Source organism: Podarcis raffonei, chromosome 4 (assembly GCF_027172205.1).
Source record: "Podarcis raffonei isolate rPodRaf1 chromosome 4, rPodRaf1.pri, whole genome shotgun sequence".
In the NCBI taxonomy this organism is placed as follows: Eukaryota; Metazoa; Chordata; class Lepidosauria; order Squamata; family Lacertidae; genus Podarcis; species Podarcis raffonei.
In genome coordinates, this window is record NC_070605.1 from 92,356,923 (window position 1) to 92,381,503 (window position 24,581).

A 24,581-nucleotide genomic window follows, 5' to 3' on the forward strand; every position below is an offset into this window, starting at 1 on the left:
TTCGAATCCCCGCGACGGGGTGAGCTCCCGTTGCTCAGTCCCTGCTCCTGCCAACCTAGCAGTTCGAAAGCACATCAAAGTGCAGATAGATAAATAGGTGCCGCTCCGGCAGGAAGGTAAACGGCATTTCTGTGCGCTGCTCTGGTTTGCCAGAAGTGGCTTAGTCATGCAGGCCACATGACCCGGAAGCTGTACGCCGGCTCCCTCGGCCAATAAAGCGAGATGAGTGCCGCAACCCCAGAGTCGGTCACGACTGGACCTAATGGTCAGGGGTCCCTTTACCTTTACCTTACCCTTTTTCTCATCCCATCATTGTTTGTTTGTTAAATATGTGTATATGCTGACTTTTATTAGTCTCCCCCCCCCCCCAGGGCTGTAAACATGAGTAATAAAGCAATGCAACAACTTTTCATTAAAAACACAATGCAACATTCACAAAATATAAGCAGAGAAGAAAAATTCAGTTTGAATATCAGTGAATAAACGGCTGTGTTATGCCTCGCCTGTTGCCAGAATTCACAACTTGCTGGGATTCCCAGTCTTCAGGGAGAATGCTGTTGAATTCAGGTACTGTTTGTGGGTTTGTTTGTTGATCGCTGTGAGAGTATTTGAGGAACGCTAGTGAAAGCACCAGATTTTGCCTCAAGTGAAATTCAAAATGAATGTGGAGGTTTCTTTAAAGTTCAGTCCCTTAAGAGCACACTAAAAGAAGCGCCCTGCTGGGTCAGACTTAATGCTTATCCAATTCATTTCTTAATATTTTAATGGTGGACAGTGCCAACCAGATTCCTATGGGAAGTCCGCAAGCAAGGCATGAGTGCAGGACCACTCTCCTACTCATGGTCTCTAGTAGGGGTGGACTGAGGCATTTTAGCACCTGTGGAGAAGGCAAAGCTGGATGGTGGACTGCATCCCCTCTCGCTAACTTGGCAGGAAGAGAGGCATTCTGCCTTAGGTGCTGACTCCTGGGGGCTGAGGCACTTTGGGGCCCCTCAGTTTTTTAAGGGGGGGCGGGTGCCTCCATTGTTGAGGCTAAACACAAAGCTGGGCACAGAACAACTCCAGGACATCATGCAACATCATGCAAGAGACATCAACACATCACATCGCTTTGGGCCCCCTCAATGTACCTCAGAAGGTGCCGCCTCTGCATTCTGCAGACCTATGCTGCCAGTCCCTTCCTGCCTCTACAGGCTGGGGAAGCCAGCAGCAAAGCTGGTGTCAGGAATGAGCCAGCTCCCAGTGAAGGTTTGAGGTCAACTGCAGAAAGCAGCCAGGAACAGAGAGACTTTGATGTTAGTCAGACAGGGGAGAGCCGGCAGCTGCAGACTTCGGCTCTTCCTGACCTTGACAGAGAGGCTGATAAGGCAGTAGCTGAGAGCAGGCTAGAATACAGCCAGAGCTTGTCAGAAGCACAATCAGGCATGGATAAACTCAGAGACAGCCTCTCAGACCCGGAAGAGGTTGGAGCTGATCTAATAAGTCTGAGGAGTCTGCGAATGGGAGTGTTGTTAGACAGGAAGCAAAACAAGAGACGTAAGGGTCGTAAGTTCAATATCTGCTGGAGACTCCGGAAGGAGTCTTCAGAAGGGTCATCTTGAATAATGATGCCGGAGGCTTTGTTAGAGCCATCCGGAGCTATCTGTTTGTTTTTGCATAGAGCGTGTGAGAGAAAACTGATAGATGAGGTACCTATAGAGGAGCAATGAGACCAAGGATTCTAGCTGATATAACCTCTGAGCCAATTGCTATTATATTTGCGGTCATATATAGACCTGGCAGAGTCTCAGGCCCACAGAAACAAGAAGATATGAAAGCACTCTATCAACAATTAATTTACAAGCACCTAAAGGAAAATGGGTTCATACAAGCAGGTAATCACCCAGAAGACCCTACCTTCCCACTTGTTATAAGAGTTTAGCCAAAGAAAGCTGTGAGAATAATAAAGGGTCTGCAAGGAGACACATGATAACATGAAGGTATTTCATAAAATTTGGCCAGAAGAAAATGGATATGTTGACCATTTTCAAATGTTTTTAAATGCATCGGAAAGGAGACGACAATACACACAGACAAAAGGGCAACGGATTTCAGGGAAGAGCTAATTTAACATCAGGATAGTTTCCTTTTTATATGCATGATTCAGCTGTACAGACAAAGGAGGAATCAGTGTTGAATCGATTTATACACAGAATTTGGTGGTTCCAACTTGATCAAGCTTTGTCTGTATTGAACTGCCTTTTGTTTAAAGCTCCTGCTTGTGTCTGAGCTGCTTTTTCATAGCCAGTCCCCCCCAAAAAAGTTACATGCAAATTTATATCATTATAATTATTTGTTGTTGTTGTTGTTGTTGTTTAGTCGTTTAGTCGTGTCCGACTCTTCGTGACCCCATGGACCAGAGCACGCCAGGCACCTCTGTCCTCCACTACCTCCCGCAGTTTGGTCAAACTCATGCTGGTAACCTCGAAAACACTATCCAACCATCTCGTCCTCTGTCGCCCCCTTCTCCTTGTGCCCTCCATCTTTCCCAGCATCAGTGTCTTCTCCAGGGAGTCTTCTCTTCTCATGAGGTGGCCAAAGTACTGGAGCCTCAGCTTCACGATCTGTCCTTCCAGTGAGCACTCAGGGCTGATTTCCTTAAGAATGGATGCGTTTGATCTTCTTGCAGTCCATGGGACTCTCAAGAGTCTCCTCCAGCACCATAATTCAAAAGCATCAATTCTTCGGCGATCAGCCTTCTTTATGGTCCAGCTCTCACTTCCATAATTATATCATTCAGTTATTATGATGCATCTCATACATGAGAGAGAAACACACAGAGAGAAAATCAGGCCCTGTGCTTTTACATTGTTAAAGTAAAGCAGGTTTCATCCGACTTAGTGACAGCCAGTGGGGCTTATATATAATTGCTTCTTTCTGTTGGAAGAGTTGGAAGTGGATTTAATTAATAAATAATAAATTTGGCTTTATATAACTGGCAACGGGAGCTAAAAATGTTCAGGCCTGCTCTGTACGTGAGAATGTGCAATAGAGGTTTTATGAACAGTCAGGACATTTAATAGAAATAAGTGGTTAGCTCGCTGCATTTTCTTCTTCTCATTCTCCTCTCTCTCTCCTTTCTCGCCTTGTGCTACACTGTGTTTTCTTATTCACACTTAATGATTTCTGCAGGAGCCCAAAGAAGCTTTGGATTCACATTTTTCTGTGTGTGTGCAAATTGTGCCAGTTCTCCAGTTATTCTCCAAATTATTATTCTCCAGTTACTTCTGTATCTGAGCATCACTAATTTCTTCTTTGTTTTCTTGGGCTCCTTCAGTGTTAGACAGGTAGATATGGAAGAAATTTTATTTCAAGCGGAAATGCATGCATCTGCATTTTCATCATTTTTATTTTTATGCCTTTAGAAATTGCAACTTTACATCAGTGACTGCAATACGTAATGAAAAAGCTCAGATACAGGTCTGTCATTTAGTTACTTTCTTTCTGGTGATGAAACAGAGGGGGGAAGGGATGAAAGCCAGCATAGTCAAAATGTGTTGCTAAGCCTTGGACTGCAGTCCTAAAGTCTGTTCATGCAGGTTTTTCCATTGCTGGCAACAGAATAGCAAAACAGAACATTTACTCAAGCAGCATAGTCTGTCCATAACCAACGAGAGTAAAGCCAAAAGTTCTGCAGCTGGATTTTCTTTGCTGGATCATGGCTCTCTACATGAAATAACAATGCTACACAAATACCTGAGGGAAATGTACATTTTTGTACCAGCGTATACTAAGGATATTTTTCCTTGGTTGTCTTTCGTGCAGGGGAGAAAAACTGTTGCACAGAATAGGGCCGAAGTGTAGGCACCTATTTGTTGTTGTTGTTTAGTCGTTTAGTCATGTCCGACTCTTCGTGAACTCATGGACCAGAGCACGCCAGGCACTTCTGTCTTCTACTGCCTCCCGCAGTTTGGTCAAAGTCATGCTGGTAGCTTTGAGAACACTGTCCAACCATCTCGTCCTTTGTCGTCCCCTTCTCCTTATGCCCTCCATCTTTCCCAACATCAGGGTCTTTTCCAGGGAGTCTTCTCTTCTCATGAGGTGGCCAAAGTACTGGAGCCTCAACTTCACGATCTGTCCTTCCAGTGATCACTCAGAGCTGATTTCCTTAAGAATGGATAGGTTTGATCTTCTTGCAGTCCATGGGGCTCTCAAGAGTCTCCTCCAGCACCATAATTCAAAAGCATCAATTCTTCGGCGATCAGCCTTCTTTATGGTCCAGCTTTCACTTACACACATTAAAAACACACACATACAAAAAGAGAGCGAGAGAGAGTGAGTTTGCTGTGTTTCTGTCCTGTTCTCTTTCTCTGAACACAAGGCAACCGGAGAAACCAAACTGGACAGAATATTCGTCAGAGCTTAAAATGAACACTGAAACATAAACAGGTTTAAGGCACACATGTGGATCCAAAGGGTGTGGAAGTGAAACGATTCTCTATGGTGGGCTGTAACACCCCATGTGGCATATGATATCCCATCAATCCTAGATATGCTATGAAGCAGAGATTAAGAAATTAGTCACTTTTGGTTAAAAGAGCAAAATAAAGGATATAATTTAGATCTGTAAACATCTCCGTGGTAGTAACGTTTCAGCAGATGCTGTCAAGTAGGTTTTTTTTTGATTAATGACCCATGAGAAAGTAAACATCAGGTGTTCAACTAGGTCAGGTGATAATACAGGAGTAATCCTGTCGAACTGTAGAGGAATGGAAAAACACTGCTGGCCTGATAAAATACAGGACTCGGCTATACAGCTGCAAATAAAATGTTTTAAGTGTGTTTTAAGTGCAACATACAATGTGACTCTAGATGGTGATGGCCAATATATGGAAAATTAAATGTATTTTTAAATTGTTTTTTTAATTTAAAAAAAAGGATTTTCACAGCGTTTTTTATATGTGTGTAGATTCCACCACAGTCTTTCCTTTTATCACTAATAAACATGCTTTCACATTTTGCTGCATCTCAATTTATCCCATATTTTTCATGTTCCGAATTTCATCTGTGCACTTTGTTTCTTTTATAAAACTTACATTACACCCTTTGTCAGATGAGTCACAACAATAAAATGCATCACAAATGCATCACAACAACAACAACAACACAGCAGCAGCAGCAGCAATGACAACCCAGTTTATGAACTGGAACCAAATGCATTAGGAATTTAGAAAGCTCTGTCTAGAGAGAGGGTCCAATACTAACTTGTGACAGATTGGTGTAAAAACAAGACAAGTTATCTCCCCACAAGCAGGGGACAGATCAATTTATTTTTCATCTGAATTTGGGCCCCATCCTCAACCCCCACTTCCCTATAAAACAAGACTTGCTAAGTCAAGTTAGCAGTAGCCACAGTGGTCCTGTCCCATGGATAGGAAATTATGGAGGTCCCTCCCTTCTGCAGCTGCTTGGTCAAGAGGTGTGAGTAGTTCTTGTGACACTCTAGTAGCCCTTGGAAAAACTATGCTTTCTGAGGGTCTACCTAGAGAAATGACCTCTCACATTCTCTTCTTTTTGCCCCTACTATTGCTAGTTGCCTGACAAGTACCATGTAAAGAAAAGAATGAGAGTGTCTGGGTCTCAACTAGGGCCAGGGCCTTTTCAGTAGTGGCCCCGACTTGGTGGAACGCTCTGTCACAAGAGACTAGGGCCCAGCGGGACTTGGCATCTTTCCGCAGGGCCTGCAAGACAGAGCTGTTCTGCCTGGCCTGTCTGTTTGACCCCTATGTTTCCCTCCCCTTATGGTTTTGATCTATGGGCTACTTTTAAAATGAGGCTGCATTTTAAATTGCATTTTAACCTGTAAAAAACCCCCAATTATGTTTTTACTGTAATTTTACTGGTGTTAGTCACCCTGAGCCCAGCTCTGGCCAGGGAGGGCGGGGTATAAATACTTATTATTATTATTATTATTATTATTATTATTATTATTATTAGTGCCCAGCAGGTGGAGTGGAGGGAAGCTCTCAGGGTGTTGTGACTAAATCAGAAATTATTCTTTCGCTTGGCTTTTAAACCAAGCCAGAGAAAAAATTCAGGCCTCCTAATGTTCACCTCCAGGAAGAGGAGGCTTATTATAATCCCCACAAACTTCTAATTTGGCCCAGATCCAGCAAGCAAAACTGGCATCTCCTATTCTTCAGCCCTGCCTGATCAGAAAGGGAAAAAGTGAGGTGCCAAGAGGAAAATTTGGTCTGCCCTGCAGTTGCGAGGATGCCTGCTTATCTATCTGAGAGCTGATGGAGAAATAACATATCGGTTTGAACATAATATTGAAATGCATTTCAAATTTTACTTGGTCAAATAATGGTCTTCTGTAGTGTGCCTAGTTTAGGGAACAGTAGTATATAGTTCCGTTATAATCTTTGTTCCATGAAAACTGAATATGGACACATATGCTTTGTCATATGCTTTGTATACATAATATTAATTCTTCAGTTATGTTTTAAGAAAACAGATTCCTGCCCACTGGAAGCAAACAAACAAAAACCCCTTTTACCGTTGCAATTACGTGTATTTTATGTACTCTCTTATGTGAGGTAATGAAAGATCTTACCTTATGTTATGTATCTATTATTAACCTGCTACGCTTTGTCCGTGTTCTGTTTTTTTAGGGATGATGTCGATTTGTTCCAATGCAAAAGTAAATGTCAGCATCTCCTTGACATACCTGTCTTCTTTTTTCATGGCAATTTCACTCTTCATTTCATATTAGCTTGTTATGTTTCTATAATTGCATTTCCATTTTTCTCTCACGAAAAAGCCACCAGTTCTATAGAAATTGAAGCAAGAATTCCTATGCTTAAAATAGGCTTGATTTTAATATGTATTGTTGAAGCAGTCTGGAAGAACCTGGATTTTTAAAATATCCATCGCAGTGTTTTATTAATAGAAACACCCTCACTTTGAACTGGGACACGGGTGGCACTGTGGGTTAAACCACAGAGCCCAGGACTTGCCGATCAGAAGGTTGGCAGTTCGAATCCCTGCGACGGGGTGAGCTCCCGTTGCTCGGTCCCTCCTCCTGCCAACCTAGCAGTTCGAAAGCATGTCAAAGTGCAAGTAGATAAATAGGTACCGCTCCGGCGAGAAGGTAAACGGCGTTTCCGTGTGATGCTCTGGTTCGCCAGAAGTGGCTTAGTCATGCTGGCCACATGACCCGGAAGCTGTACGCCGGCTCCCTCGGCCAGTAAAGCGAGATGAGCGCCGCAACCCCAGAGTCGGTCACAACTGGACCTAATGGGCAGGTGTCCCTTTACCTTTACCACTCTGAATTGGCTTCATTTCCTTTCAGGGATGTTTCCATTTACCCAATCCTGAGTGCCTTTGTGACAAGCAGGGGGTTTTCATGAACTCTTGCTTGGAAAGAAAGCACAGAGGCTATGTGTGGCCGCTGTTGCCACATTAATCTGACAGGCATCAGAAAGTGTACGGAAGCTGAGCTTCTCAGTGCAAGGTGGAGTTCCAATGTCCATTGAACATTAGGGCGGTTCATAAAAAAACTTTTTTTAAAAAAAAATGCCTGCTCCAAAGGTCTTATCTTACCACACTAGGGATTATATAGCTATATCTGAAATTTCATGCATATCAGTTAATATCTTGACCCTCCTCCACGAAAATAGCTATTACGTTGCCCATTTTCCTATGTTGTGAAGGCTGACATTTCAATTCGGTGGCACAGGGTCAATATATTAACTGATATGCATGAAATTTCAGATATAGCTATATAATCTCTAGTGTAGTAAGATAAGACCTTTGGAGCAGGCATTTTCAAAAAATAATAATTTATGAATCGCCCTACTGAGCATGCAGTCATTGGGGGAGCATGGCAGATGAACATGGTGGTGGATGGGGATAATGGGGGGGGGAGAGATGGGGCTAAACCATTTGTCCTGTCTTTCAGGGTGCGGAGGGGCTTGTGTTGAGCCCCATAATTGTTATTTGGCATCACTATTATTTGGCAAACCAATTGTAAGGCTTCAGGGAATCAGCTTCCTCCCCCCCATGGCAATAGATAAGCAGAGCAAAGGAAAAGGAGTCTTCTTACCTGTTAATCGCAGTAAAAGAACAAAGAACCCATCTCCTAGAAATGGTGGTGCTCCCAATTAAGGATTACACCCCCTTACGTCCCTATAAATTCATGTCACTCCTATGTCTTATAATCTGAGCTCGTACCCTCTGTGCTTTGAGTGCTTTCTGTTCTGCCACCTTCTTAGCTCTTCTTGACCTTGGGCCGAGCGGAGGAATGCTTTCCAGAGACAGTGAATCTGTTAAAAACACTCTCTCTCCCAGTGTTTCTTCTCCTAGCTGTTCCCCATCCAGCATTTCCCAGCTTCTGCCTTCTGAACTATGTCCCTCTGCAAACCACTGTTCCAAATCTATGCTGTCCTCCTGCTCCTGGGAAGATTCAGAATCCAAATCAGGAGCAGGGAGAGGGGGAGGCTCCCACCATTTCTCCTCAGTGCAGCCCTCTTCAGCACGGTCCCTGACACCAATGGTAAAAAAGGGCACTGAAACTACAGCTGACTAGCACTGAGCAGCAATGAAGTGTACAAAAGCAGTTTGCTTTGGGGGATCTTTCGGGATGTATTTCAGGTGTCCCCAAAGGCCTGTTTTTTCATGCCTAAAGCCTACTTGTGCCTTAAAATCTTTCGAGCAGGACCTTCTCTTTGTCCCATTATCAGGGGAGATATACCGTATTTTTTGCTCTATAAGACTCACTTTTTCCCTCCTAAAAAGTAAGGGGAAATGTGTGTGCGTCTTATGGAGTGAATGCAGGCTGCGCAGCTATCACAGAAGCCAGAACAGCAAGAGGGATTGCTGCTTTCACTGCGCAGTGATCCCTCTTGCTGTTCTGGCTTCTGGGATTCAGAATATTTTTTTTCTTGTTTTCCTCCTCCAAAAACTAGGTGCGTCTTGTGGTCTGATACGTCTTATAGATCGAAAAATACGGTATATTGCAGCAAGTTAGGGTTCTTTTCCCGTGCTTGCAGTCATGGGATTGTTTTTAGCACATGACGGTGTATGTTTTCATTCCACATTGTGGGAAGTGATGCAGACAGGATGTTTGTATTACTGTATTTCCATGATGTTGGACTTTTTGTCCTTTGTCCTTTCTCTTTGCTGTTTGATGCTGATGAGGAAGGATCTGAGTTAGAATGCTCCGAGTGTAAATAAAGTAGTTGAGCCAAAATGCTGCGCTACTGAGTCTGTATGCTGACTGCACACACTCTGCTGATCCTAAAGTGTGCTGATGCCTCTTGGTATCCGTCGCTGTGCTGTTCGGGCTGGAGAAAGATTTTGAAGCTCCCGAACGACTGACCAGGAGGGAGAGAACATGCCAGTCGTGCATGTGTCTCTGCCAGGTTCCTACTCATGTGTGTGACCTCCTGACAAAAAGTACCCATCTCAAAATGAGGAAGGACAGAGCCTCTATTCTGAAAACCCATCTTTAATTGTTGTTGTTTAGTCGTTTAGTCGTGTCCGACTCTTCGTGACCCCATGGACCAGAGCACGCCAGGCACTCCTTTCTTCCACTGCCTCCCGCAATTTGGTCAGGCTCATATTTGTAGCTACGAGAACACCGTCCAACCATCTCGTCCTCTGTCGTCCCCTTCTCCTTGTGCCCTCCATCTTTCCCAACATCAGGGTCTTTTCCAGGGAGTTTTCTCTTCTCATGAGGTGGCCAAAGTACTGGAGCCTCAACTTCAAGATCTGTCCTTCCAGTGAGCACTCAGGGCTGATTTCCTTAAGAATGGATACGTTTGATCTTCTTGCAGTCCATGGGACTCTCAAGAGTCTCCTCCAGCACCAGAATTCAAAAGCATCAATTCTTCTGCGATCAGCCTTCTTCATGGTCCAGCTCTCACTTCCATACATCACTACTGGGAAAACCAGTCCATCTTTGATAGACTGAACCAAATGCTTTAGGCATGAAAAACAGGCCTTTGGGGACACCTGACATGCATCCCAAAAGTTCCCCCAAAGCAAACTGCTTTTGGCTATATTGGGATTCTGTGAAGTTGGTCCTGAAGGATCTGCACTGCTTGCCTGTTTGATTCCAAGTCCAATCCAAGGTTTTAAACAAGGCACTCCCAAGTTGGTTTGGGGTCCAGTTCATCTACCAATTTCAGCTGGATCACTCCTAACCCAGCCTAAAATTGGGGAGACTATAAATCCCTAGGGTCAGGAGGCAGGGGAGGGAGAAAGAAGCAGAGAGTTCAGGAGGAGAGCTTTGCCTGCACCATCTCCTCCGCTCCTGTACCCAACCACCCATTTAATACCATCACCCCTTTTGACAGCTCTGGGTCCTTCTGGGTGGACTGAAGCTGATCTGTGTCAATATGTGACTGCTTCAACCTGCTCTGGACTAATTCTGGATTGGCCTGATTCACTTCAGGATCTGGGATTTGTCCAGACAGGATGCACAGCCCTAGTTCTATTGATAAAGCCCTAAGTACCTTCAGACTCCCAAAATTGGAGGAATGTTACCTCTTTCCCAGCCTACCTGTGCCTTAAAATCTTTTGAGCAGGACCTTCTCTTTGTCTCATTATCAGGGGAGATACATATTGTAGCAAGTTGTGCAAGGCCTCCTCTGTGGTGGTACCTGGTTCATGGAATGCCCCCCTCTCTGAAGTATGGTTAGTGCTGGCTCTTTTTACTTTTCTTCACCATCTGAAAACATATCTCTTCACATAGTTCTTTTCTTGAGTTTGAAGGTGATATGTCCAATGGTTAAATGATGGGATCACTGTCAGTAGTTTTAAGACAGTGTAGATGTTTAATTTGACGTTGTTGATTATTTGATTGTGATTCTATTGCTTTATCTTCCCCTTTTAAAGGGGATGCCTGTAACCTCCAGATTGAAATACTTGTACCAAAAATATTTTTTATTAAAAATTTTCTGATTAATTATTGCACCCTTTTAGCCAACCACAAGGATTTCGATCCGATCAATCAACTAAACGTCGCAACAAATACTTCTTTGCGACTGGAGATTTTTCAGGGCAGAGTCACAAGACTAGGAGCAAATGCATGCATCGTCAGAATGATACATTTTGATTTTGAAGGAGAAGGAGCAAGACACTCATGTGTCATCTTGACAGCAGCCAGCAACACTGGCATCAACAATAAACATCTGCTACTTTTCACTTCCAGGGGTCTTTGCATTATTTTCCAAAGTTACTTCTTTTTTTTTCTTTTTTTTTACTGTTAGGCAAACTGTTTCCTGGAATATTTACCCAGAACATATTTCATATGTACAAGCTTTAGTAAGTGGAGCTGAAGCAAACAGATGTGCTAACCCCAATGTGCACTTTTTATAGTGGATCCCCAGTGGGGCTGACATTTTAAATGGAGACCAAATTCTCATTAACTTTCGGCAAGCTATTGACTTTCAGCATACATAGGCAGTCACTGCTTGTTGAGAAATGTTATTAGAAAGTGAGGGTAATCAACAAATAGCAGGCTTTGCCATCCTTCTGGTGAACATTTCTCAGCCTAAACTAATCAGAGCAAGGTGCAAGCGTGATGAAAGCTTTTGAAGACATCTTTAGTAGAGAAAGCGTCATTTCCACACCAACCAAAAGAGAACATTCTTACCCTTGTCAATGAAAGCACATGTAGGTGGAAAGAGGCAAGCAAAAGTTTAGCAAATCCTCCTAGACAGCTTTGGGGGAAAACCCCCACACAAACTCTACTTTCTGCTGCAAGGCTGCAGGACTTTTTAAACTTGTAAGCTGATTGGCTACTCCGAGCATGTGATTTCTCTTCATTTGCTTGTTTGCCTCATTGGGTCTTCTTTCTTTTACTTATCATCCGGGGTCAATAGTGTTTGAGTAAAGGAGCTTTTAATTGATTTGTCATGCTGTGGTTATTTTGTTTATTTGTTTGTTTTGAACATTTCTATACTGCCCAATTAACCATGTTCCCTGAGCCATTTACAATCCTTTTAAAAGTAAAAATCGATAAAATATAAATATAGCGAAACCAAAACCAATCTATTGCTTACAGAAACTGCATATCAACATCAAATCAGAGCAAAACCATTGCGAAGTGACACAAGATAGATGAAAACAAGGTGGTAGTGGCAAAACTGGTCAGGGAACTGGTCACCAAACCTCAATTATCTAAATGCCTGGAAGCATCAAATAAGACCTAATATGGATCACAAGACTCTCTGGTGACGATATTCCACAACTGGGGTACCATTTCTGAAAAGTCCTTCTCCTTAATAACCACCTGACTGATCTCCTTAGGCAGGAGAACCTGGAGAAAGGCCCCTGCTTAAGTTCTGGCCACGTATACCTTCTTACATGGGTATGTTTATCGTGTTGTTTTATTGTTCATCAATTTGGCGCTTGCCTTAATGAAACTCTTTTAGTTCTTCTGGAAATTGTTAGTTGTTTTGCTTATGCAGGAACTTCCATACTTGCCTTGTGTTGGGCAGGTTTCAGTAGCAGCTATAACTTTAGCAGCCAGTTATGCCAGGCGTGTTTTTGAGCAAGGATAACCTGGATTTAACACCCATCAAATTAAATTTAGAATGGCAAAATGAGAGATTTGAAGGTTATTTCCCTCCCATTTTGTGGTAATCCCATTAAAACCATAAGCTTAACTGGGTCAGAGAAGGAAATAAACCCTTCTGGAGCACAAACAACTCATGTGCTAAAGGAATCTGTTCCTGTTGTGGCTCTGGCTCTATTCTGTCACAAGGCAGACTGCTGTCAGTCTTGTACAGGAGTGCACAGACTTTAGAGTGGCCAGACCTACTTTGCTTTTCATTGGAAGCCCACAATCAACTAACCAGAGCCTGGTGCAAAAGAATTAAAGTTTAGGGGAAAGAACAGGGTGCCTCCAAGCACATGGTACGAATCTGTTTTAAGTACCAGAACTGAATTGAGGTCACAGTCCTTTTGCTCAAAACTAGCTTTCTTCATTTCAACAGTCTAATTTAGGAAAGAAAAGTCATAGTCCTGCCCACCACTGGTGTGCACCCTCTGACAGATTATCCCTGAGAGAAAGTGGTTTTCAAATGCCAAAACATTGCCCACCCTTGGTTTGGGTAATGGAGTGCTCTCATAAGGTTCCTGGGATGTTGAAATAAAAAAATGTGGCCAAAATGAAACTGGATAAATTTAAAATGCCAGTTTTCCAAACAAGGAGAACATGCATACCTTTCTATGCAATTGAAATATACTCAGAGTCGAGTGTGGATTTCATGCTCTTTATTCAGCTTATAGTAGTGAGGAATGAAAGTTTCCCCAAAATATCTGCTCTATATACATTATTTACACAATGGGCCGCACGTGATTTGTTAATTCTGGGATTCTCCTGTAGGCGAATCAGGTTGCAGATTCACTTCCACCTGGAGCTGGATTGGGTGGCTCCTGCGGACCAATTATACTGCTGCATTGTTCTAGGACCAATCAGACTGCTGCATTTTGGATGCTATTCAACTCAGTACATAACAGCAACCTACTAGGAATACAAGGACTTCTGCATTCTTTGCCCAGTTACTTATGCATGAGTCCACTTAAATCCATGGGATGGAAAAAGCACCAAGGATGAAAGAAGCAGTTCATAAGAAAGACTGCTTACAGCCAGCTGCCTCGAAGGAATAGGTGTCTGATGTTATGAAGTACTAGAAGTGAAGAGCTGTTAGCATCATTTGTATTAACCTACAGCTAGTGTCTATACAATATGGCAGGGGAGGCAAAAGAGATGAAAATAGAACAGAGAGATTGAAATTATAACCAATATTTTGATGGATGAGCTAGTGACCTTTGCAAGATGAAAGCAAAAGAACACATCTTCTGAGCAACTCTATTTGTACAATTATTTCTTGTCATATTTTGAAAGATCAGGATGTTAGGCCAAGGCAAGGATCTTTCAGCTCAATAATTACTAGAATAGTTTGCTATAGCACACAAATGCATGAACACACATAACTAGTAAGACATAATATTCACGTACACATCTAGGATACAGCTAAACAGAAATGGTTCTTGAAAAATGCCAAAGAACAATCTTTATGGGTAGGATAAGCATAGATAGAGTCAGAAGCAGGAGACAAAAGAAATGGCAAACCAGATACTGAATGGGGCAAGCCGTAATTTACTTGAACCTCCCAAAACAGAAGCTTCACTGTGTTTGTACACTAATTTATAAAATTTCTTTACCCATCCCTTCACCATAAAGTCCCAGGGCGGGTTACAGCAATAAAATATACAATTATAAAAAGAAATAAAGCCACTGCAATTATAAAGCACATGGAACTGTCCCAAATAGAGCAGGACAGTATAAACAGTAAATTATAATAATCTGCTCTCAAAATTTCTGATTGTAAATGTATTTACTCAGAAGGTAGATAAACTGATTTCAATTAGATGTACATCTATATTGATATGTTTAGGATCAGTGCCTTAATTTTTTTAAAAATGGATTTAGTTGTAATATCTAATTGCTTTAAAATAAATGTCTAAAGAACAGGAACAGGGACAAGAACCCTCTCAGATCTATCTTGTAAAAGTAGATGTTGTGTGGGCTTTTGTTTTTTTAATAGCCACCCGATAGACAAAACAGGCAACTTTGCCCGTATGTATATTTTACCCCCAGATAGAGATACAAAAGGAGAATGTGTCACATGCTCCAAGACTTCTGCTTGTTGTGCACCCCAGGAGTTATGTTATAATAAACATGCCAACCTTAGATACCATATTGCAACTGCCTTGCAATGCAGTTATTGCACAAAAGGTGGCCCTGAGGTGGCTCAGCCAACTGAGGTGCTGTGGCTGGAGCAGTATTGCTCACTTCGCATCCCAGTGTTGAGTCTGTCGTGGTGCGGGTGCAGCAGCAGGTGCATTCAATTGGCTCTGCTGCTGCACCCAGACTGCACCTAGCTCCTCACCACCTATCTTACCTGCCTCTGACTCCTGGCAGCAATGCTCAGCATTGGGAAGCCGGATAAGCAACATCACCCTGTGCTTACTACAGGGTGACAACACCCACACTCAGATCATGTGCTTGCCACTGGTTCAAATCCCCTTGTGCTCTGTCAGCATATCTGAAGCATTCTCTATCTTCCATTGAATCTTGTAGCCCTTTGGTCACAAGTATATATTCCATACATGGGATGCGGGTGGCACTGTGGTCTAAACCACTGAGTCTCTTGGGCTTGCTGATCAGAAGGTCAGCAGTTCGAATCCCCGCGACAGGGTGAGCTTCCATTGCTCGTTTCCAGCTCCTGCCACCCTAGCTGTTCGAAAGCACGTCAAAGTGCAAGTAGATAAATAGGTACCACTCCAGCGGGAAGGTAAACGGCGTTTCCATGTGCTGCTCTGGTTCGCCAGAAGCGGCTTAGTCATGCTGGCCACATGACCCAGAAGCTGTACACCGGCTTGGTGTACACTGTACACCGGCTCCCTCGGCCAGTAAAGCAAGATGAGCAGCACAACCCCAGAGTCATCTGCGACTAGGCCTAACGATCAGGGGTCCCTTTACCCTCTGGGTGGTGGCTTTTTGCAACTGCCCCTAGATCATTTTTATGGTTTCTAGAACTTAAAAAAGGAGAAATGATTGGGTGTGCGTGTGGGTGTGTGTGGGATAGTAATATGAAGTATGGCTTGATTTTTAGGTTCAGAGTGGGTGCTTCAATCACAAAATTCCAAAATTCTACCTAAAAATAAGCATATTCTTATCCTTCTTCTGTTTGTCTTTTGCTGGTACATGCCACTGATCTTTACTGTTCCATGTTTCTTTTTAAAATGGCTGTCCTGGCAGTTGGGAAGGAGGTGAGGGTCAGTGGTCAACATCCTAGAAGCCTCTTCCTAAGTCCTTTTCAAAGACATAAGGAAACTTGTGAAAGAGCAGTGGAGGAACAAACGAACCAGCTTTACTTTCTCACCATCATTCTATTAATCTTCCCCAAGAGCAGAGGCTCCCTTTGAGTATAGGAGGTTTCACCCTTCAGATGGTCACTCTCCCAACTTATGGGAGGGAGGGCAATGGGATTTGGAGGTGAAACTAGTTCATGACTTCCCCTCGCACGTTCTTCTTCTTCCTCTTCTTCTTTGGCGATCACTCGTAGCCGAGTAAGACTGGCATCCATGAACACGGTTTTAACAGTGAGTCCGTAAGTGACTGTGGAGGCCAGTTCTGGATCCACACGTCCTTCCACTGTGGGGACATAGGTTTCTGGGTGGGAGTTGATCACGGTAAGGGTGCCTTCCTCTTAGTATGTTTCTGCCTTTCATCCTGAGTTTGTGCGTCTTCAAAGCCCATGACACCTTTGGTAAATGCTGTTCTCCAATTGGAGCGCTCGCAGGCCAGTGTTTCCCAGTTGTCAGTGCTTATACTACATTTTTCTAGATTACATTGAGAGAGTCTTTTAACCTCTTTTGTTGACCACCAGCATTACGCTTTCCATTTTTTAAGTTCGGAGTACAGTAGTTGCTTTGGAACACAATGACCGCTCCCCGCTTAAAATGGGGGGCACCCTTTGCGTGGACGCGTGCAGCCCCTAGATCTGGAGCGGCTCCAACAGCATAGGCTTGGCCTTGCCTTCCCTCAGGTGGGATACCTGGAGGTCTCCGCCTACCTCAGTCAGTTGTCCAATCCCACCTGGGGGAAGCGTTGCCAAGGAGACCAGGCCCCAAACTTTGATGGGCATTGTCTTCCAAAAGGTGTTTGAGTGCTGCATCTTGTGATTGATTATGTGGGGCGGGGCTTACCTGGTCCTCCCCCCTCCCCCCAATATTTTATTCAAGGTGTCACCCCTGAGGGTGAGAATCAGAAAAGTGACTGTGAAACCTAGGAAGGGAAGGGGCCCTTCTCAAATGCTGCATAACAAATCCTCATTTCTTTTCTGTAATAAAATATCATAGAAAATATATCTCAAGTTCCCTTCATTGCTTTTATTCTCTTCATACTTGATCAAGCAATTGTGTGGGTTTCTTAAAAAAAATAATCATTTGTATACTGCCATTGAGCAACATTTGAATGGCTTTTGATTCCTAGTCAGACTTATCCTTGCATCTCATCTAAGTGCATCTTGCATCTTTTTTCATTCTGTTGTCATAGTTTCACACTCAAGCAGAAGCAAAGAAACTTGCTGTCCTGGGTTCAGCTACATTTCTATTCATTTTCTTGGTTTTATGATGCATATTATATTTTCTTAAAATTATCCTTCTATCCAGAGAGAAATACTGCTGGTTCAATGGAACTTTTAAGATTTCAAATATAAAATCTATAAAGGCTCTGCACCAGATTTGCAAGTTCATTGTCTCTTTTAGTTCTCTTCTGCTTCACCATCTCAGTATCACCTGCAATTCAAAGCCCACAACTATACATTAAACTGCATTAAGCTAACATAAAGAGATATGCTTTTCACACAATACAGGGTGATATAGCTGCATGCCTCTCATTACCGGTAATGGAAGTTACATAACGTCTTTTGATATGGTGCTGAACATGTATCCCTGAGGGTCTAAATTCAAGTCAACTTGGAGAAACTCGCTGGGAAATTTGACATTAAAATGGTAAGTTTCTCATCAACATGTGTCATTTTGGTGAGACGCTGAGAAAAAAATCCTAAGAAACTTTGGCAAACTGCTTTTAGTCTCTCTTTATCTCTCATACAGAGAATCTGTTCCCTAATGTTTTTTTTTCTTCCTACAAAGTTATAGAATTGAAAATGCTTAGAGGCCTCCTCACAACCAAGAACCCTGATAATACAGGTTTCCTAATTTTAGGGAGGATTGTGTGTTCAGCAGAATACACTTATTTTTATTTTTAACCAACTGCAGACCACCTTTTGAAATGAAAAGAAATATACACCAAAATAAAAAAAATATAATATAATATTGAAAGAGCCAAAACAACCATTTCATTTCAGAACACTACTAACAACAGCACTATTTATTTTATTTTTTAAAAAAGTAGGGGGAGTGGATTTGGCCTAACTGCACACAGAATTGAATTGCACAATTGTGGGTCCACCATCAAGAAGGCAGTGCTCTATGTGCTTGTGAGCCTGTCTATCTTAGCATGTGGGCATTTAAGCAGGGCTTCTGAAGCAAATCGTAGCACACAAGTGGGCTGTAGGGCTGGGTGATACATCAATATATTGTCCAAAACCGGTTTGAAGTCCATATTGTTATATTGGTTTCATAATTTTAGACCTGGCAACATATCACAAATCATTACATGTCTTAGGGCTGGGCGATATATCGTTATACCGATATAACCGGTTGCAAGCCCATATCTTGATATCAGTTTCATAATTTTTGACCTGGCAATATATTGCAAATCATGATGTGTGTGTGTGCTATGCAAAAATCACAATGCAGGAAAAAATGTGAAGCCAGCCAGTGCCTCTACATAGATCCATCCTTATTACAGACAGCGTGATATATCAGTATATCACGATGCTTAGCTGGTGATATATTGTGATGTTGAAAACCAGATCTCGCCCAGTCCTAGTGGGCTGATATGGGTGCAAGCACGCGGGTGGCGCTGTGGGTAAAAGCCTCAGCGCCTTGGGCTTGCCGATCGAAAGGTCGGCGGTTCGAATCTCCGCGGCGGGGTGCGCTCCCGTTGCTCGGTCCCAGCGCCTGCCAACCTAGCAGTTCGAAAGCACCTCCGGGTGCAAGTAGATAAATAGGGACCGCTTACTGGCGGGAAGGTAAACGGCGTTTCCGTGTGCTGCGCTGGCTCGCCAGATGCAGCTTGTCACGCTGGCCACATGACCCGGAAGTGTCTCCGGACAGCGCTGGCCCCCGGCCTCTTGAGTGAGATGGGCGCACAACCCTAGAGTCTGTCAAGACTGGCCCGTACGGGCAGGGGTACCTTTACCTTTACCTTACTCCTTTTGAATTACTCACTTTCAAACCATTCAGGGCTTTAAAGATAATCAGCAACAGTTTTTGGTTGGGTGTGGAAAAGCACTGGTAACAAGTGCAATCGGTTCAATAGACAAGTAATATGTTCTCACCACCTGGCCCGAAAATGCAGGTGGCTGCATTTGGCACCAGCTGAAGTTCCTGAACTATCATTAAAGGCATCAATACAGTCATCCAGGTTGGAGGTCACTAGTGCACAGATAGCTGAGCCAAGGTGAACCAGACAACACTGGCAAAGAGGACCCCCAGCCACAGCCACCACCTGAGCACTCCAAAAGGGGGTTGAAGCTGATCCCCAGGACTTGCAAAGCTTTGCAAGCGCCACAGGGATTGGAAGCTGATTGATGGGACTTGCAAACCATGGGACTTGGATTTCAAAGCAAATGGACAAAACAGGCCACCTGAGGTTACTGTCATGGGAGGTGATTGACAGATGAGCAGCCCCTATCAATCTTGGCCTGCTGGGGGTGGAGGTGGGATCTAGTCTGCCAGCCACAGCCAGTTTAACAACCCCGCTGTAAGACATGACTCTTTTATCTCACTCACAGATGACACCTAGCCTATTTCCATCAGAACTGTTGGAATGCTTAAGTATCACTGCACTGTGATGTTTCATTGGAAGCTGTTTTGTCTGCAATCTATGATCCTGAAAAGTAGCCCAAAAGTCATTTAAATAGAAAAATAAATAAACTCACATCATGGGTTTTTTTGGTGTTGTTTCACTAGCATGGGGATATGTCATGCATGTGAAAAGGCTGGAAGGATAATAACGGCTAACATCATTTTTGGAGGATTTCCAGCCTAGCTATGTCCTTTCCTCTGAGGTTTATAATTAATTATAGTGGCTGGCGCTTGAAAGATTTAGTTGAGGCTATTTGTTAAGCCTTGGTGCCCTGATTACTCCCTCTCTCCCCTCCCAATTCTCTAAGCATGCAACACAAGAGGCTGCAGTTGTAGCACGTTGCAGCAATTTGGCTTCTTAGCGCATCAATTGTTGCAAGAGACTATGGTCTATGGAGTGGGAGACTTTAGCTGCAGCTGGAATCAAAGGGGAGAATATAAAGCAGCATCTAAATTACTTCCTTTGATGCTTTCCTCAAGTTGTCATCCGCAATCTTTCTATTTCGAAAAAGAGCTGTTAGTGATTTGGGGTGGGAAGTTTGATAAAGAGGTAGGGGAGATATGCTTTTTGTAGCTTCAAGGAATACTAATGGATGTAGATCAAAAGCGCCGCAATTCCTCTCCAAGTTTCCTAATTTAATAGTTCAAGCTGCCTTTTATGACAGATATGCATATGCTTAATACGCGCACATATTTCAAACTTAATTTTGGATTCATGTATTCATTAGTATGACATTTATTGTAATGCTGTTATCTGTTTGTTTGTCTTTGTTGTGATTAACATCACACTAGTTATTACTTAGTTCATTACTTGGCACTTTCAGTCAGGGAAATGAGATGTTATATTTGCTTTCCGCACGTGCCTGCCGAGCAAAGGGAACTCCCGCCCCTCTGTGTAAACCCAAAGCCAAGGGGAAGGAGAAAATGAAAGCGCAGACTATCTGCGAAAAGCAAGTTGAGCTGCCAAGCTGGAGTAATACTTTTAAAAAGAGCACTCTGACCAAAGATATCAAATTGCAAAGCAGAGCATGGAGAAGACATGGCATAAGTGAATGTATGTGGGGGGGTCAAGTTCGCTCAGGCTCATCTGAGGGTTGCTAGAATAAACAGAGGCTCTCAGATATTTACGGATAGTTCTGAAGGCCTTGAAGGGATCATTACAAAGCAATAAAGAAAGAGCTAGGGGAGTAGTGGGAAGAAGGGCAACACTGCCTAAATAAGCTAGACTACTGCATCCTTTTTAAGAATGAGAGTGAGGTCATTTTATTTGCCTAGGAACTTTTGTGGAGCCAGCAGGAGAAGGTGAGTGGGGTGGATAATGCCTTCTGTCAAGGGCACCTATGGTTTGGATAACCATATCTATTATACCCTCATCAGTGCCATTTCTCTAGAAAAAGAAGTGCCAGAATTCACTATGAATGCCTTCCTCATTATCTTAGAAAGACAATGGCACCCATCTGAGAAGTGCCAGAACTGGGTTCTGGCAAGTTCTGGCTGAATAAAAGCCCTAATCCTTGTCATACTCTTTCACACACCTGCTTTTTTATTTCAGTAAGATCGCCTAGACAAATAATTTAGTTATGTATACAATGGTACCTCTACTTACATGCCCCTCTTGTTATGGATCCTTCGGGATACGCACGCGGAAAACGCGGAAGTATATGTGTGCGCATGTGCAGAAGTGCTCTATTGTGCCGCGTGCGTGCGCAGAACAGGCATCTCTGGTTGTGGACACCTTTGGATCCGACCGGAGCTCTGGAACGGATCCCATCCACAACCGGAGGTACCACTGTACATGTTTTTAAATTTGTGCTGGTTATACCTGTGTTATCAATATTTATTTTATACTATTTTATATACCCTGCTTAGGTTTCTTTCTTTCTTTCTTTCTTTCTTTCTTTCTTTCTTTCTTTCTTTCTTCTTTCTTCTTTCTTCTTTCTTCTTTCTTCTTTCTTTCTCCTTCCTTCCTTCAACTTAATTTAATATTCAGGTTTACTTTTGAGTAATTCCTTCCTATTCTGGCAACCCATCCCCCATTGTTCAGGACAGCCCTGAGTCCTGTGGGTGGGCGGTTGTTTCAGAATTTCCTTACGTTAACATCTTAGGTCTAAACCATTGTCTTTTAACATCATTGGGGATATTTAAATATTTCCAAAACAGGGATGGGAGGAAAGGACTTACAATGTGAGAACATTCAAACACACAAAATAACTTTAATGTTTTGTATCTCTGGAACCTGCAATCCCTCTAATCATTTTCCTGTAAGACACTGCAGTGATAAATGCCACAAACCTTCTGATACCATGGTCAAACTGCATCAACCCCAGGGCATTGTGAAGCTGTACTGGCCCAGACACCATCCCATGCTTGTGTTTGTTAACACCATTCAAATGCGCAGCTGACTCTTTCATCATGGACTTATCTTCCAAGAGCTGTGTGCACTTAGGCTAAGGCTCTTTTGCTATGTACTAAAAGACTCCAGTGCCATTTATACATGCCTGCCAATGCTGCAGAATCAAGGATGGATATCAGCAGAGAGCTGAGTCGGTAATGGAACCTGCCAGCCCTGTCAGAAGTGGTAAGAGCGGCTGCCAAGTCCGTGCCCAAGAGGAGAGAGAGACTGAGATGAAGAATGAATGAAGTGGATGGCAATCCAGAGAGATGGAGTTCATTTAATTGTCCTTCTTTTCTGTCCTCCTATTGTCTGTGTTTGTTTTTCTCTAAGAATGAATTGGTGTGTAACTGCGGCAAATGACACGAACGCAGGAAGGATCTCTCTAATTAAATTCGAAAAGGGTCACATACGTGGGCTTTCAATCTTCCTTATTGGTTAGAAGATTAAAGGTACAAAAGTATGCTCACTTGGAAGAATTCTCAATTGGATTAAGTGGGACTAGCATCCAAGTAACTCAGGCTTTTGAGATAGAGGTAGAAAAGGGCTAAGGGCCATTTCAAATGTCTTGTGTAAGTTTCTGAATAGCCAAATGAGAGCGAGAACTCTCAGGATGATATCTAACAGAGTAGACCCAGTGAATTCAACAGAATTTCATGGGGGTTTTTCTGAGTATGAGTAGTATTGGATATTACCCTCATAATTATATACAGCAGATGAATCCAATAATTGTATTCTTAGCTTCTGGCTCTTAAAGGCACATTCAGAAAGGAGGGGGAAATGTGGAAACTACCGTATTTTTCGCTCTATAAGACGCACCAGACCACAAGACGCACCTAGGTTTTGGAGAAGGAAAACAAGAAAAAAAATATTCTGAATCTCAGAAGCCAGAACAGCAAGAGGGATCACTGCGCAGTGAAAGCAGCAATCCCACTTGCTGTTCTGGCTTCTGGGATAGCTGCGCAGCCGGCATTCGCTCCATAAGATGCACACACATTTCCCCTTACTTTTTAGGAGGGAAAAAGTGAGTCTTATAGAGCAAAAAATACGGCATGTACTTGATCACCGAAGAGCTCCTCTAGTTCCTGCACATTTCTCTTATGGGGCCTGATATCAACAGAGCCCCTGGGAGTCTGAACTTCCTTGGATCGGTAAAAGAAGCCCCAATTCACTACCATCCACATTCTCCCTAGGGGAAGAAGACCTAGCTTCTCATAGATAGTCATGGAGAAATTCAAGAGTGTAGGGCATCTGGGATTTTCCACAGCACCTCCTCCCCCATCTCAAATGCAACCTATTTTTGTTGCAGGACCTCAACTGTTCCCTATATTTCTGATGTTCAGGCTGTGAGTGTTATTGCTGATGGTACTACCTATGAACAGGAGAGAGAGAGGTTTGAGGGAACCCTGAGCTTTTCAGCAGTTATAAATATATTTAGGAGGCATAGAAGTTAAAGGGCTCCTGAAAAATAGCTCATTGAGGACATAACACATTTTATAACATGTAATATTTAGAAGGGCAACATAATACATTAAGATATTCAAACCATCTTAATTTTTAAATGACCTTTTTTAAAAAATAAATGAAATGAGATGACAATTTAAGAAAGCTGTTGGTACAAGATTCATGATATCCATCTAGAATTCCACAGCAGATTGGTACGAGTGTTTTGTGTATAATGACACCAGCTGCCTTTTAATAGCCTCCTTTCTATTATAAAAGACAGCTATTGCTCATAACATCGGTAACAAATTAAAAGATTTAAGGACAGTTTTACAGAATTCACTTATCACCAGTATCCCTCTCCCCTTTCCTTCTTCTTGAATATTTTTATTCACAGAAGCGATGAGAAACTGGAAAATCATGCCGCTGCGCATCTTGAGAATGAACAAAACATCAAGGTCCCTTCGAGAAACTATCAATAATTGAGACAATTGTGGCGTTTCTGTTTTCTAACTTGCTGAAGATGTAGAAGTTTTCATGTTGTACTAAAAATATGACAGAGAATCCAAAAGGGTAGCCCAGGAAGAGAGAGAGAGTGCTACTGGCAAAAAACAAGGACAGAAGATCAAGCCAGTGGCAGGAAATAAAGTAAGGAGGAATATGAACATTGTTTGTGCTCTGGGGAAAAAAATAAAATCCAACTGATAATAGCAAACGATATAGTATAGGTTCCATACACTTTCATACAACAACATGAGAAGAAATGGAATTTCCCAGGCACATTAATAATAATAATAATAATAATAATAATAATAATAATAATAATAGTAATAATTTATTTATATCCCGCCCTCCCCAGCCAAAGCCGGGCTCAGAGTGGCTAACAACAATAAAAGTAACAGCATTCTAAAATCAATTCATTTTAAAATCAATTTAAAATCAAATTAATGGCATCCATTGGGCTAGAGTTCTGTGAGGATTACCAAAGGAGGGGGTCAGACTGTGCCTTGGCCAAAGGCCTGGTAGAACAGCTCTGTCTTGCAGGCCCTGCGGAAAGATGTCAGGTCCCGCAGGGCCCTAGTCTCTTGTGACAGAGCATTCCACCAGATCGGGGCCACAGCCGAAAAAGCCCTGGCTCTGGTTGAGGCCAGCCTTAACCTCCCTGTGGCCCAGGACCTCCAAGATG

General features: G+C 42.8%; 1 long non-coding RNA gene across 1 annotated transcript; it reads left to right on the forward strand.

Moving 5' to 3' along the window:
• The first annotated feature begins 1,792 nt into the window (after positions 1-1,792).
• LOC128412390 (uncharacterized) lies at positions 1,793-11,714 on the forward strand. Its single transcript, XR_008330081.1, has 2 exons — positions 1,793-1,874; positions 10,980-11,714. It is a non-coding gene; the product is annotated as an uncharacterized LOC128412390 (long non-coding RNA).
• The last annotated feature ends 12,867 nt before the right edge of the window (positions 11,715-24,581 follow it).